The sequence below is a fragment of the Apodemus sylvaticus genome, chromosome 11, assembly GCF_947179515.1.
Source record: "Apodemus sylvaticus chromosome 11, mApoSyl1.1, whole genome shotgun sequence".
Classification (NCBI taxonomy): Eukaryota; Metazoa; Chordata; class Mammalia; order Rodentia; family Muridae; genus Apodemus; species Apodemus sylvaticus.
The window spans coordinates 96,816,549-96,830,594 of record NC_067482.1 but is presented as its reverse complement, the minus strand read 5'-3'; the positions used below and the strand labels follow the sequence as shown (position 1 = coordinate 96,830,594).

Genomic DNA, 14,046 nt, shown 5'->3' with positions numbered 1-14,046 from the left:
TTATTAACTGAGTTGAGATTTCTTTTACTGAGGAATTGAGTTGGAAACAAAGTAGCAACATTAGAGCAATAGCAGGATACAAGTGATAGGACAGGAGGACTGGGAAACAGGCATAGGATGAAGTGGAAATTTCTGGTTTCTTTGGAGAGTCAGTTGTGTCATGTGATGGTTTTTCTGGAAACTGTCTTGTGAGAGGGTGTTTTTGCTGAAGCAGAAACATGGGAGGATGTTTTTCTGAGAACAGACACATGTTTTTCTGGAAGCAGCCTGGAAAAGAGGCATATTTTGCTAAAGTGGATGCATGCTTAAGAGAACACAGGATGTTTGGAAAAGGTGCAAATACAAAGCAACATACGGTGGACGATGCTGTATGGTATTGGTACGCCTTGCCACTTTTTGCTGATCATGATTTGCTGTGACTTCATAGAGAGAGACACACCAAAGAACTTCTGGTGGCATTCCAGCTTCTACAGACTCAGGCCAGAAACCTCACGGTTTCTTCTGGATTGAACTGCAGTTGCTGATTTGTGAATTATGTTTATGAGTGGATTGACCTGCTGCTGCTGATTTGTGTGAACTGAACGGCTGATTTCCTGACAACACATTGGATTTGCTCCTAAGAACTATTTCTAACCAGGTCCATGTTCTCCTTTGCTCTATTAACCTTTCCTTTCCTTTCCTCTGCCTCTGATGGGTGGTGGACTAGAGGAAGGTTAATGCATTTAAGAACCTTTATTAAAGTATATTTTTAAAAATATAAGTCTGAAAGATGGAAGCAGGAACAATGAAGTCAATAAAGAAGTGGGGGGGGGGAGAAAAACTCAAAAAATGTCTGAAAAAGCCATAATCATGCTATTTTTGCTTACCTAAAATTATATATTATCCAGATAAGTATATGTATATATACATGTGTATTTTTAATGAAGTTATGCCACTTGGGGTAATAAAGCTTTCCCCAAGAGATGTATACCAATAAATATTACAATACCAGGTATGAGAACCTCCATTTTGAGTTGCTCAGGGTAATCTAAGATATCCCCAAACAATATGAGCTATTGCTGTTGCCTCCTACAGTCTGAAAGTAAGTCTCTATTCCTGAAGATATCATGGCCTCTGGACACAGCCAACCTGTTCTACACAGCAAGTTCTATACCAGCCAGTGTTACAGAGTGAATTATTCTCTCTCACACATTCTCTTTCTCTTTTCATTCTCTCTCTCTCTCTCTCTCTCTCTCTCTCTCTCTCTCTCTCTCACACACACACACACACACACACACACACACTGATTATTATGTTTATTTGTTGAATTACTTCTATCATCAGCTATTCTATACTGAAGTATCTCAGTTTTGTCTGTCATAAGTAACAGATTACCCAAATTTGATAGCTGAAAATAAAGCAACCTAGAACGTTATTTCACTATTTCTGAAGGTCAGTAAACCTTGGATTCGTGACCATGATTCAGAATCTAAAGAGGTTATATTCAAGGTATTTTCCACTATTGAAGTCAACTAAAATTTGGAAATTAAAAATCTGTTGGTATGATCTGGGGAGATGGCTCAGAATACTTGATCCCCTTGCAAAGGATCTGGGTTCAGTTCCCAGCACCCTCATGGTGGCTCACAACCATTGATAACTCCAACCATCCATAACTCTTTAAGACTCCATGGGCACCAGGCACAAACATAGTGTACATATATATACACAGGCAAAACACTCACACATAAACCTTAAAAAAAAAAACAACCTTCCTGTAGGTTATGGATGGTTATGATTTTTCTACCTGTACCTATCTCTGTGATGTTATCTTCTTATAAAGACAGCATATTGGATGATACCAACAGGCCCAAAACCTTAATTGCCCACCTTAAGGGTTGTGTTTAGAAGTTCTATATATAAATTTTGTGGAAGAAAAACACAATTTAGTCCACAACACCATGAAGTTCTAGTCTTCTTCTGAATATCCTTAAATTCTTAACACTCATAATCCTATTTCTGAATATAGAACTGGGCCTGACCCAGTTTTTACTTCTTGTGATTTTTCTCTATTTACATATCTTCTTGTTAGTACTGAAGCATCCCAAGGATCCATCCTTGCTTGTGCATGAATACTCTTTCATTCATAGTGTTCTCTCTCCAGGGCATGAAGCTCTGGATGTTCCTTCAATGTTTGCAGTGGTCTTCTCTTCTTAACACTTGCTATGACCTTTCTTAATCTCACTTTGCCTATTGTATGGTTCAGTGGATTCTCACAACTTCTGGCCTATCAAATATTCTTATATTGATTCCAGTTATAATATTTAAAACACACACATTTCTCCAATTTCCAGAGATTTAGCACAAGAAGAGAGATTTACTGTTTACTCAATTAACAATCTTACAGAAAGTGCTCTTCATGTATTAGTAACTGTTCTGAGTCAAGACTACTGACTGGAACTAAAATGTGAAAGTTTAAGCTCAGTTTGAGTCACTAGAGTCCAGAAAGACGTGTGCATTCATAACATTGAATATTGCAATAATAATGGGTTAAACAAATGCCAAGTCTTATTTCAGAAGTTAGCAGGTATAAACCTCCTCTGTTTGAAAAGAGTGCCAAAGAAGCAATTCTATGTCAACTTGATCACCAAGCAAGTGCCTAGGAATAGCAGATGTAAGCCGCCCTACAAAACCAATGCCAATGGAAGACAAACTACCCAACAGTACTATGCCAAGGGAAGGCACAGATGGCTGGAGAGCAGCAGTTATGGGTCTTTTTATAGCATTATCAGATGGTATATTTGACATTCCAACTGGCCTTTTGCCAGTGGCCAAGGTAGTCAGAGATGCCAACATGAGGATGCTCGGAAGGCACAGCCATCATCATGCCATCCAAGATGGGGCCAGAGAAGCAAACCTGGGTGGCTTTTATGCCACAATGAACATAGCAAAATGATTATCTCTTATGTCAGGATAATAATTGCTTTGGAGGGGCTACCTGAATTTTCAAACTCAGAATAATGTTCCAAAGACAAGAAGCTAGAAACAACATTTTGTGACCAAAGCAACAGACTTTTGAGCCACACAGATTCCACCCAGAGAAAATATGGTCAGCAAGGAATCTACTGCTGCAGTAAATGAAGATGTATATTTTAAAAACAATCTCTAGCATCCACAAAGTTTCAAATACAGCTCAGAGGTTACTTTTACATTTCCTACAAAAACAAAACATCAAAATAATGAAAACTGATAACTAGCATCTGATAACTAGCATCTGATAACCAGCATCTGATAACTAGCATCTGATAACTAGCATCTGATAACTAGCATCTGATAACTAGCATCCACACTACAGTGAGGTTTCATTCTTGGCTGTTCCTTATCCCCAATGGACAAACTCTGGGTGCATTTAGTGATGATCAGTAGTCTCCTTTAGGTGACCATCACGTTTTTTAAGAGTAAAGGCTACTTATAAAAATGACCCTCAATTTGGAATTCAGTTTTACCTTTTGTCAGGCAAGTCACAGAACACTGTGTTCTTGCTTAATACATCTAGTGGAAAACTATTTTTATTTGTTCTGTTTTTGTTTTATTGTTATAATTATCATATTATTACTTTGGCATTTGTAGTCTAGAATGGTCTCAAACTTGATTCTATTGCCTCTACTTCCCAAGCCTGAGATAAAAGGAGTGCACAGCAGCACACCAGGCAATTTGTTCTATTATTGATGAGTTATGATTGTTCAATTTGCCCACTGATAGCCAATTTCTTCATGGCTGTTGCTTGTGTTCCTTTGTAAGTAACGCACACCTATCATAATATTTTAAGAAATACTTTGAGAACTTTTAAATAATTTGTTTCTGCTGAACCTTTCACCAGTTATAGAATCCATTAGTAACCTTTGCCTTATTCCATTATAACCATGATGTTTGCCTAACTGTGTGACTTTCTAATTCTGTTACATTTAAATTTTCAATTAGATTTATTTACTTACTTACACATGCACCTACCTGTATGGATTAATCATCACCCCACACATTCTATTATGTTGTATTCTCATAAAATTCATTTGAGATAATTTTTATAATTACTTTTATGATTTCTTCTGAAATTCAGTTTTTAACAATTGTGATTTAATTTGCAAATACTCATACAATTCAGAGGTATAGAATGTTACTGATTTATAACTTAATTCCTTCATGTATAAATTTTAAAAATGTTTCATGCCTTATCATATGGCCCAATATATAGTTACATTGATGAATGAATGACATACAGTTGAAAATAATGTGAATTCTGCAGATGTTGAAAAATAATGTTGGATTATGTAGCTTCTTAAACATCAAAAATAGTTTGACATATTTTAAATATTTATATGTCTATGCCTACTTTCTCTATGAGCTTTTTGATCTACTTTTTTTCAGTAGAACAGGGAGAGGGAAGAGGGCTTATGGGACTTTTGGTGAGGGGGAGATCCAGGAAAGGGATCATTTGAAATGTAAATAAAGAATATATCGAATTAAAAAAAAAGAGCCAATGTTTACATTTAGCAGGAAGGTATAAACATTGTTTTTAATCAAGTTAATGTATATGTTTGGGCTTAAAATTAAAATCTTGCTGCTTATTTTCTTTATCCTTTTCTGGTTTTAGAATATTTTTAAATATTTCAATTTTCTGTGTTGAGCTTTGAAAGCTACATACGTCCTGAGTTTGACCTAGAAGAATCCCCTCTACTTGCTGTAATATAAAACTCTAACTTGTCACCACATATCTAGAACCACAGCACTTCCGAAGAGTCACCACCATGAAGTGGTGTGACTCCATCTGCCCTTCCCATGCCAGCACCATTCATTTTTACATATGTTAACATGATGTTAATGACGTGACTTTTACTCTAAATATTTTTTTAAAGAATAGAGATGTGGATCCTTAAAAGCTAGCCACACACAAATTGACATATAAAGACTATACATACATATTTGTCGGACACCATGTTGTCATACTAATATATGCATATTTTCTAATATTTAAGTAAGGATAAACTTATAAGGGAAAACCTCTGTAGCAGATTTTTTTCCCTTAATGAATTGATTGGATAATAAAGATGACAAGAAGCCAATCTCTGGGTGAGGAGGAGGTGGGTCTTCTGAGTCCGAGAGAGGAAGAGGGCACACAAGAGAAAAGAATGGTTCTTTTCGGACAAAGCTTGGAGTGAAAGGAAGCAAAATGTAGACTGGGGATGATTAGATCTAGGGCAGATTGCACTACCAGAAGATTTCTAACGTAGATGGTTAGGATGATAGATTTTGCCCCCAGGGGTTGTGTCATCTGTTGATTCTAAACTAAGAATGTCTGGTGTTTTACACTTGGAGAGACTCAGGTTGGCCAGAGGGAAAGAACATAGCTGAGGTTGACTTGGGACAGGACTTTAGCCATGCTTTGAGATGGGAAGACTGTGCAAGGACCGAACTCCAGGAGAAAGGTAACCCATTGTATAAAAGTTGGAGAGGCCAAACCAACAGAAAAATAAAAGAGCTCCAGGAACAGGCACAAGAATCAAAGACCCACTCGCTCACACATTCAGGGGTCCCATAAAAGCTTTAAGTTGAAAACCACTATATATGCAGAGGCCCATGTGAGCCCTGCGAGTTTCCAGACCTTTCCCTCGGTGACGCCGGGCCTGACTCTTTGTGTCCTTCAGTCCCTTTTCTCCCTCTTCCTCTCCCCTCTTCTACAGATAGCTCCCATTTTTAGTAATAAACCAACCCAATAATTTTGTTCATCATTTCTTTTTTTTTTAATTAGATATACCCTTTATTTACATTTCAAATGTTTTCCCCTTTCCAGGTTCCCCAATCACCGAAAGTCCCATAAGCCCTCTCCCCTCCCCCTGTTCCCCAATCAACCCCCTCCTGCTTCCCTGTCCTGGTATTCCTACACTGCTGCATGGAGCCTTTCCAGGACCCTGGGCCTCTCCTTCTTTCTTCCTGGGCATCATTTGATATGTGAATTGTGTCTAGGGTATTCCAAGCTTCTGGGCTAATATCCACTTATCAGTGAGTGCATACCATGTGTGTTCATTGGGTTACCTCACTTAGGATGATATTTTCCAGTTCCATCCATTTGCCTAAGAATTTCATGAATCTATTGTTCTTAATAGCTGAGTAGTATTCCATAGTGTAAATATACCACATTTTCTGTATCCATTCCTCCATTGAGGCATCTGGGTTCTTTCCAGCTTCTGACTATTATAAATAAGGCTGCTATGAAAATAGCAGAGCATGTGTCCTTATTACATGGTGGGGAATCCTCTGGGTATATGCCCAGGAGTGGAGTGGTATAGCGGGGTCCTCTGGTAGTACTATGCCCAGTTTTCTGAGGAACCCCAGACTGATTTCCAGAGTGGTTGTACCAGCTTGCAATCCCACCAGCAGTGGAGGAGTGTTCCTCTTTTCTGCACATCCTCTATAGCACCTGCTGTCTCCTGAGTTTTTGATTTTAGCCATTCTGACAAGAATCAGGTGAAATCTCAGGGTTGTTTGGATTTGCATTTACCTGATTACTAAGGATGTTGAACTAGGTGCTTCTCAGCCATTTGATAATCCTCAGGTGAAAATTCTTTGTTTAGCTCTGTACCCCATTTTTTAAAAATAGGTTTATTTGTTTCTTTGGAGTCTAACTACTATATTGAACAAATATGGAGAGAGAGGGCAGGCTTATCTAGTCCCTGATTTGAGTGGGATTGCTTCAAGTTTTTCTCCATTTAGTTTGATGTTGGCTACCGGTTTGCTGTATATTGCTTTTACTGTGTTTAGGTATGGGCCTTGAATTCCTGTACTTTCCAAGACTTTTAACATGAAAGGATGCTGAATTTTGTCAAATGCTTTTTCAGCATCTAATGAAATGACCATGTGGTTTCTTTGAGTTTGTTTATGTAGCGGATTACATTGATGGATTTCTGTATATTGAACAGTTCCTGCATCCCTAGGATGAAGCCTACTTGATCATGGTGAAAGGTTGTTTTGATGTGTTCTTGGATTCACCTGGCAAGGATTTTATTGAGTATTTTTGCATTAATATTCATAAGGGAAATTTGTCTGAAATTCTCTTTCTTTGTTGGATCTTTGTGTGGTTTTGGTATCAGCGAAATTGTGGCTTCATAAAACGAGTTGGGTCCTGTTCCTTCTGTTTCTATTTTGTGGAGTAGTTTGAAGAGTATTGGTGTTAGGTCTTCTTTGAAGGTCTGATAGAATTCTGCACTAAAACCATCTGGTCCTGTGCTTTTTTTGGTTGGAAGACTATCAATGGCCACTTCTATTTCTTTAGGGGTTATGGGACTGTTTAGATGGTCTATCTGATCCTGATTTAACTTTGGTATTTGGTATCTGTCTAGGAAATTGTCCATTTCATCCAGATTTTCCAGTTGTGTTGAGTATAGACTTTTTGTAGTAGGATCTGATGATTTTCTTAATTTCCTCAGTTTCTGTTGTTATATCAGCCTTTCCATTTCTGATTTTGTTAATTTGGATACTATCTCTGTGCCCTCTGGTTAGTCTGGCTAAGGGTTTATCTATCTTGTTGATTTTCTCAAAGAACCAGCTCCGGTTTTCTTCTTTTTGTTTCTGCTTTGTTGATTTCAGCCCTGAGTTTGATGATTTCCTTCTATTCCTCTTGGGTGTATTAGCTTCTTTCTGTTCTAAAGCTTTCAGGTGTACTGTTAAGCTGCTAGTGTATGCTGTCTCCATCCTTTTGGAGGCACTCATAGCTATGAGTTTTCCCCTTAGCAATGCTTTCATTGTGTCCCATAAATTTAGGTATGTTGTGCCTTCATTTTCATTAAATTCTAAAAAGGTTTTGATTTCTTTCCTTATTTCTTCCTTGACCAAGCTATCATTGAGTAGAGCACTGTTCAGCTTCCATGTGTATGTGGGCTTTCTGTTGTTTTTGTTGCTATTGAAGACCAGCCTTAGTCCACAGTGATCTGATAGGAGGCATGGGATTACTTCAATCTTATATTGGCTGAAGTCTGTTTTGTGACCTATTATATGGTCAGTTTTGGAGACGGTACCATAAGGTGCTAAGAAAAGGGTGTATTCTTTTGATTTAGGATGAAATTTTCTATAGATATCTAATAAATCCATTTGGTCCAAAACTTCTGTTAGTTTCACTGTGTCTCTGTTTAGTTTGTGTTTCCCTGATCTGTCAGTTGAAGAGAGCAGGGTGTTGAAGTCACAATTATTGTGTGAGGTGTATTGTGTGCTTTAAGCTTTAGTCAAGTTTCTTTTATGAATGAGCATGCCCTTGGAGTATAGATGTTCAGAATTGAGAGTTCTCCTTGGTAGATTTTTCCTTTGATGAGTATAAAGTGTCCTTCCATGTCCTTTTTGATGACTTTTGGTTGAAAGTCTATTTTATTGGACATTAGAATGGATACTCAAGCTTGTTTCCTGGTCTCATTTGCTTGGAAAACGGTTTTCCAGCCTTTTACTCTGAGGTAATGTTTGTCTTTGACACTGAGATGCATTTCCTGTATGCAGCTGGGTCCTGTTTATGTGTCCAGTCTGTTGGTATATGTCTTTTTACTGGGGAATTGAGTCCATTGATGTTAAGAGATATTATGGAAAAGTGATTGTTGCTTCCTGCTATTTTTGATGAAATTTTTATGTTTGTGTGGTTATCTTCTTTTGGGCTTGTTGAAAGAAGATTAATTTCTTGCTTTTCCTAGTGGGTAGTTTCCCTCCTTTTGTTGTTGTTTTCCATTCATTATCCTTTGAAGGGCTGGATTTGTGGAAAGATATTGTGTAAATTTGTTTTTCTCATAGAATACCTTGGTTTCTCTATCTATGGTAATTGAGAGATTTGCTGGATATAGTAGTCTGGATTGGCATTTGTGTTCCCTTAGGATCTGTATGACATCTGCCCAAGCTCTTCTGGCTTTCATGGTCTCTGGTGAGAAATATGGTTTAATTCTGATAGGTCTGCCTTTATATGTTACTTGCCCTTTTTCCCTTACTGCTTTTAATGTTCTTTCTTTGTTTAGTAAATTTGGCATTTTAATTATCATGTGATGGGAGGAATTTCTTTTCTGGTCAAATCTATTTGGAGTTCTGTATGCTTCTTATATGTTCACGGGCATCTCTTTCTTTAGGTTAGGGAAGTTTTTTTCTATAATTTTTTGAAGACATTTATTGGCCCTTTAAGTTGGAAATCTTCACTCTCTTCTATACCTGTAATCCTTAGGTTTGTTCTTCTCATTTTGTCCTGGATTTCCTGGATGTTTTGGGTCAGGAGCTTTTTGTCTTTTGGGTTTTCTTTGACTGCTGTGTCAATGCTTTCTATGGTACCTTCTGCATCTGAGATTCTCTCTTTTATCTCTTGTATTCTGTTGTTGATGCTTACATCCATGGCTCCTGACTTCTTTCCTAGGTCTTCTATATCCAGAGTTGTTTCCCTTTGTGATTTCTTTATTGTTTCTACCTCCATATTTAGATCTGGATGTTTTTGTTCAATTCCTTCACCTGTTTTGTTGTGTTTTCCTGTAGTTCTTTAAGAGCTTCTCCCTGTTTACTTGTGTTCTTCTGTATTTCTTTAAGGGAGTTATTTATGTCCTTCTTGAAGCTCTCTATCAGCATCATGAGCTGTGATTTTTAAATCCAAATCTTGCTTTTCTGCTGTGTTGGGGTATCCGGGTCTTGCTGTTGTGGGAGAATTGGGTTTGGATGGTGCTCTATTGCCTTGATTTCTGTTACTAAAGTTCCTACATTTGCTTTTTGTCATCTGGTTATCTCTGGTGTTAGTTGGTCCTGCTGTCACTGGCTGGTGCTTGTCCCTCCTGTGTGCCTGCAAACCTATCTCAGCACCCCTGGGTGACTGGCTTTCCCCTGGCACAGAGTAAAGTGGGGCTGCCCAGCTTCTGGGTGCAGGTGGGGCCCTGGCAGACGGAGTCCCAAGTGATCTTACACTGGAATGTTCCCTGCGTTCCTGGCTGTAATAGCCTGCTCAGTTGCAGGAGTCAAGATGGTGGCCTCACCTCTAACCACAGGACTCCCTTCAGAGCAGATGTCTCTTAGCAGACTAGGTGCACAGAAGGCTGTGTAGAAATACATGTCTCCTCCAATTCATGTTTCATATATATGTTTGCATACATCATCAGATATGCAAAACACACCACCAACAACAACAATAACCAGAAAACCTTGCGGCAACATTCCACTGAGATCTCTCCTAAGCTGACAACTTCTCACAAATGGAGAACAACAGAGGTTAGACAGATGAATTGCCAAAGATGCCTGAGTCCTATGTAGTGAAAATGAATCAATGGCTACAAAGAGAACTCAAATGTGGGGAACTAATTTGAAGCATAAAGAAGAAAGTTATGAAATTAATTAAGTAAGAAAATTACTACACAAGATGAAATGACCACTAACTTGGAGAAAACATCAAGGAAAAAATCAGTAAAGAAAATGAGACACTGAAAAAGAGTCACACAGGAATTCCTGAAATGAAAGAAACAACCAATCAAAAGAAAAAAACCAAAGCAAAAGAAAAAATACACAGAGTAGTAAGCATCATTAAGCATCAAGACCGAGTAGAATGAGGTCAATTTGTTTGCAGGAAAATGGATGTAAGTGAGGATAATTACATCAATTGAATTATGCCAATTTCAGAAAGACAAATTATGTTTTCTCTCATTTGCAGTTCTTAGATCTTAATACAGATAATCAAGTTTTGTATACAAGATATGAAAGTACAACTAAAACTATGGAGATTTAAGGAGGCAGTGGAAAGGGGATGAAGAGGGAGCAGAATCTGAGAAGAAATGGGCTCAACATGCAGTACACACATGTAGAGAAACTGAAAACAGCACTACAGGTGGATGCAGGGGGCAGAAACCAACCAGACTGCCCCACCTTTGTGGATCTGCTATGATGAACAAATACATGATGGGGAGATGGAAAAAATAGACATCAGAGTGCAGGGTGCTAGCATACAGCATCCTGGAGCTTCTACAAACACAGACTCTGCCATTGAACACAGCGCCCAGCCACGGAATCACCCTGGCTCTGAGCCACATTGGAGGCCCGAGATGAGGAGAAGTTTACTCTCTGGATTGGGCATCCTCAAAGGACCACTATGGTCCTCATCAGTGATGCCACCAGAGGCCATTTTGGTGTCTGTGGTTCACGCTGCTGTCCCAGGCTGCAATGATGCCTGGAATCCACGTGGAAATATGCAGTTGGCCTGCTGCTGGCTGCCCTGGTACTGTCCTCAGGCTTCGCTGCCACGGGAAGCCTTCTGGATGTGGGTGGGATGTGTTGCCACCTGAAGCCACATTGAATGAAGCCTGTGGTCCATGCAGCAGCTGAAGGCCATGAGTGAATCAGTGGTCCTGATACGGCAGGGGCTGTGTTGATGTCTGTGGCCCATGATACCACCACAGGACATGAAGAAGACTGGTCTGGGCTGCCAACGGAAGCCATGCTGGCATCCATGGGCACTGGAGAGCGGGCCTTGCCTCTTGCCTGCATAGTACAGATGCAGGAGAGCTGGCCCTGACCCTCACATCTGGCAGCATAGTGGCTCAAGCAGAGACTTGGGCACTGGAGAGCTGGCCCCAAGGAATCCCAGAGACCTGAAGCAATCCCATTCCAAAACTAACTATAAATACACTACACAAAGAAGGCTGCATGATCCTGCCACAAAGGCAGAACTATGGAACAACAGAAGACAAAAGAAAAAGCTTCAGCATCCTGGTGCTTACTTCCATGTAGTGATTACAGAGTTCACGGTTTCATCTTTGTATTAGCCAGGTTTCTATTCCTGCACAAAACACCATGACCAAGAAGTAAGTTGGGGAGGAAAGGATTTATTCAGTTTACACTTTCATGTTGCTTTTCATCACTAAAGGAAGTCAGGACTGGAAATCAAGCAGGTCAGGAAGTAGGAACTGATGCAGAGGCCACGGAGGAATGTTCCTTACCAGCTTGCTTCCCCTGGCTTGCTCAGCTTGCTCTCTTTTAGAACCCAAGAGCACCAGCTCAGGGATGGCACCACCCACAATGATCACACCCCCTTCATCACTAATTGAGAATATGCCTTACAGCTGGATCTCATGGAGGCACTTCCTCAACTGAAGCTCCTTTCTCTGTGAATAACTCCAGCTTGTGTCAAGTTGTCACAGAACCAGCCAGCACAACCTCGAATATTTTCTGTGTTTATGGATCATTTATAATTTTTATTTTTGAAATGACTTGTTGTGATTTATCCTAGCATTTAACTCTGGTATTTTACAATTCACTGGTTATTTATTTATATAACAGCATATTAACTCTTTGCTATGAAGAATGCTGGGCCATCAACATGACCTACTGAAACTTTCTTCAGTTGTTTCAAATACTACCATTATTGTAGATTAATTCAAGCACAACAAATCTACTTTCTATGTTAAGAGAACAGATTATAAAACAAAGCTCTCTTGAATGATCTAAGCTATCAATAGAAACAATTTACAAACATAAATTTCAATGGTTGTCAGAAGCCCAGCATTACTAATCTCACACACACACACACACACACTCCTTAGAATTAAACACTATACAAAGATTTGAGAAGTGAGTGATAAGAGAAACGGACTAGAACCCTGAGCACCCAAGCCTGTACAGTATGCTAGACACTTCAGATACGCTAACCTATCGCATACTTGGGCAGTTCATGCACTGTTGCCGCGCTGCAGACAATGAAGTGGAGACAAACAAGGCTAGGTAAACTATGTGAGCCCACACTGCCAATAGCTGAGTTTGGAACTGAACCAACAGGCCTGAATATTATTTTTAAAAGGTCAATATTAGGGTGGTGGTTCAAGGATACGGTCCGGGTGACCCACCACTGCCACTTTAACCTTTACCCTGAGAGCTGGATTACACCCTATTTAGCACACTGCCGCCTCGGTCTCCCTCTAAGTGAGGAGTAAGCAAACAGTGGCAGGCAGCCAAATGTCACTAAAGAAAAGACGGTTTTTCTTCTAGTTTAAAGCAGTGTGGGGGAAATCACAGGGTTTTTGTTTTTTTTTTTAATGCAACACTTGAAAATGTTAAAATTGTTGTAAACGAACCTTTACAGGAACACTCGCATACTCACTGCACATGTGGGTGCCTTCACTCTATTGTGGCAGTGTTGACTCACTGAAAGGCTTGCAAAGGGAAATACTCTCTACCTAGTGCTCTCCAGAAAAGGCTCACACGGCTTGAACACCAGCTGGCCTCCAGCTCACACTTGAGGCCTCTCTGGTCTCAGTCATCTGTTTTCCATCAACAACACCATGTCAGGCTGTACACCTTTGTCTGCTTACCACCAGCAGATTGCACAGAAAAAGCACTGTTTTGGGGTTACCTGGTCCTTTTTGATATTGCTTTTGTGTTTTGAGACAGTCTCATGGAGTCCAGATCGGCCTCCAAATTGCTATGCAAACCAAGGATGAGTGTGAGTTCTGGTCCTCCTGCCTCCAGCTCTCAGGGCAGGAGGGTGCCACCACACCTAGTTTATGAGTGGTGGACATCAAACTCGGGACCTTGCGCATGCCTGACAAACACTTTACCAATTGTGCTATGTCCCTCCCCAGAGATACTTCTCCTTCTTCTTCTTCTTCTTTTTTTTTTTTTTTGTGGTCTCTTTGGTATTATTTTTAATCTTTAAGGAAGAGATGGCTTAAAGATAATAAATCCTTTGCAAGTAGAGATAATCCTGCTTACTTTATAAACTTTCATTTTTCAAAAGAGGTAATATTTCTTAAAATATAGTTTATGAATCTCTGGCCAGATGAAATTTAAACAGTAAGAATCAATCTATAAGAAAACATGATAAATTCTTTTAGATGGTTTCAGCATCAAGTCTCAAATGTACATAGTACTTTCATAAACTTAAATGGAGCTCTGAGGCCTCAACACTCTTTATTTTGAGATCTCTTAAAATAGGCCTTGGCTAAGGGCGGTGTCTTAGAGGAGGAGCGAAGGTTCAGCACTCTGAATAATGTCTGTACTTCTCCAAATCAGAACGTCTAGTCATTCTCTTCT

The 14,046-nt window shown here is 39.5% G+C and overlaps 1 protein-coding gene across 7 annotated transcripts in view; it reads right to left on the bottom strand.

Annotated features, from left to right (window-relative positions):
• The window catches only part of Wdpcp (WD repeat containing planar cell polarity effector), a 293,085-nt gene that overhangs the window by 97,693 nt on the left and 181,346 nt on the right, over nt 1-14,046 (bottom strand). The gene's annotated exons all lie outside the window — the stretch shown is intronic.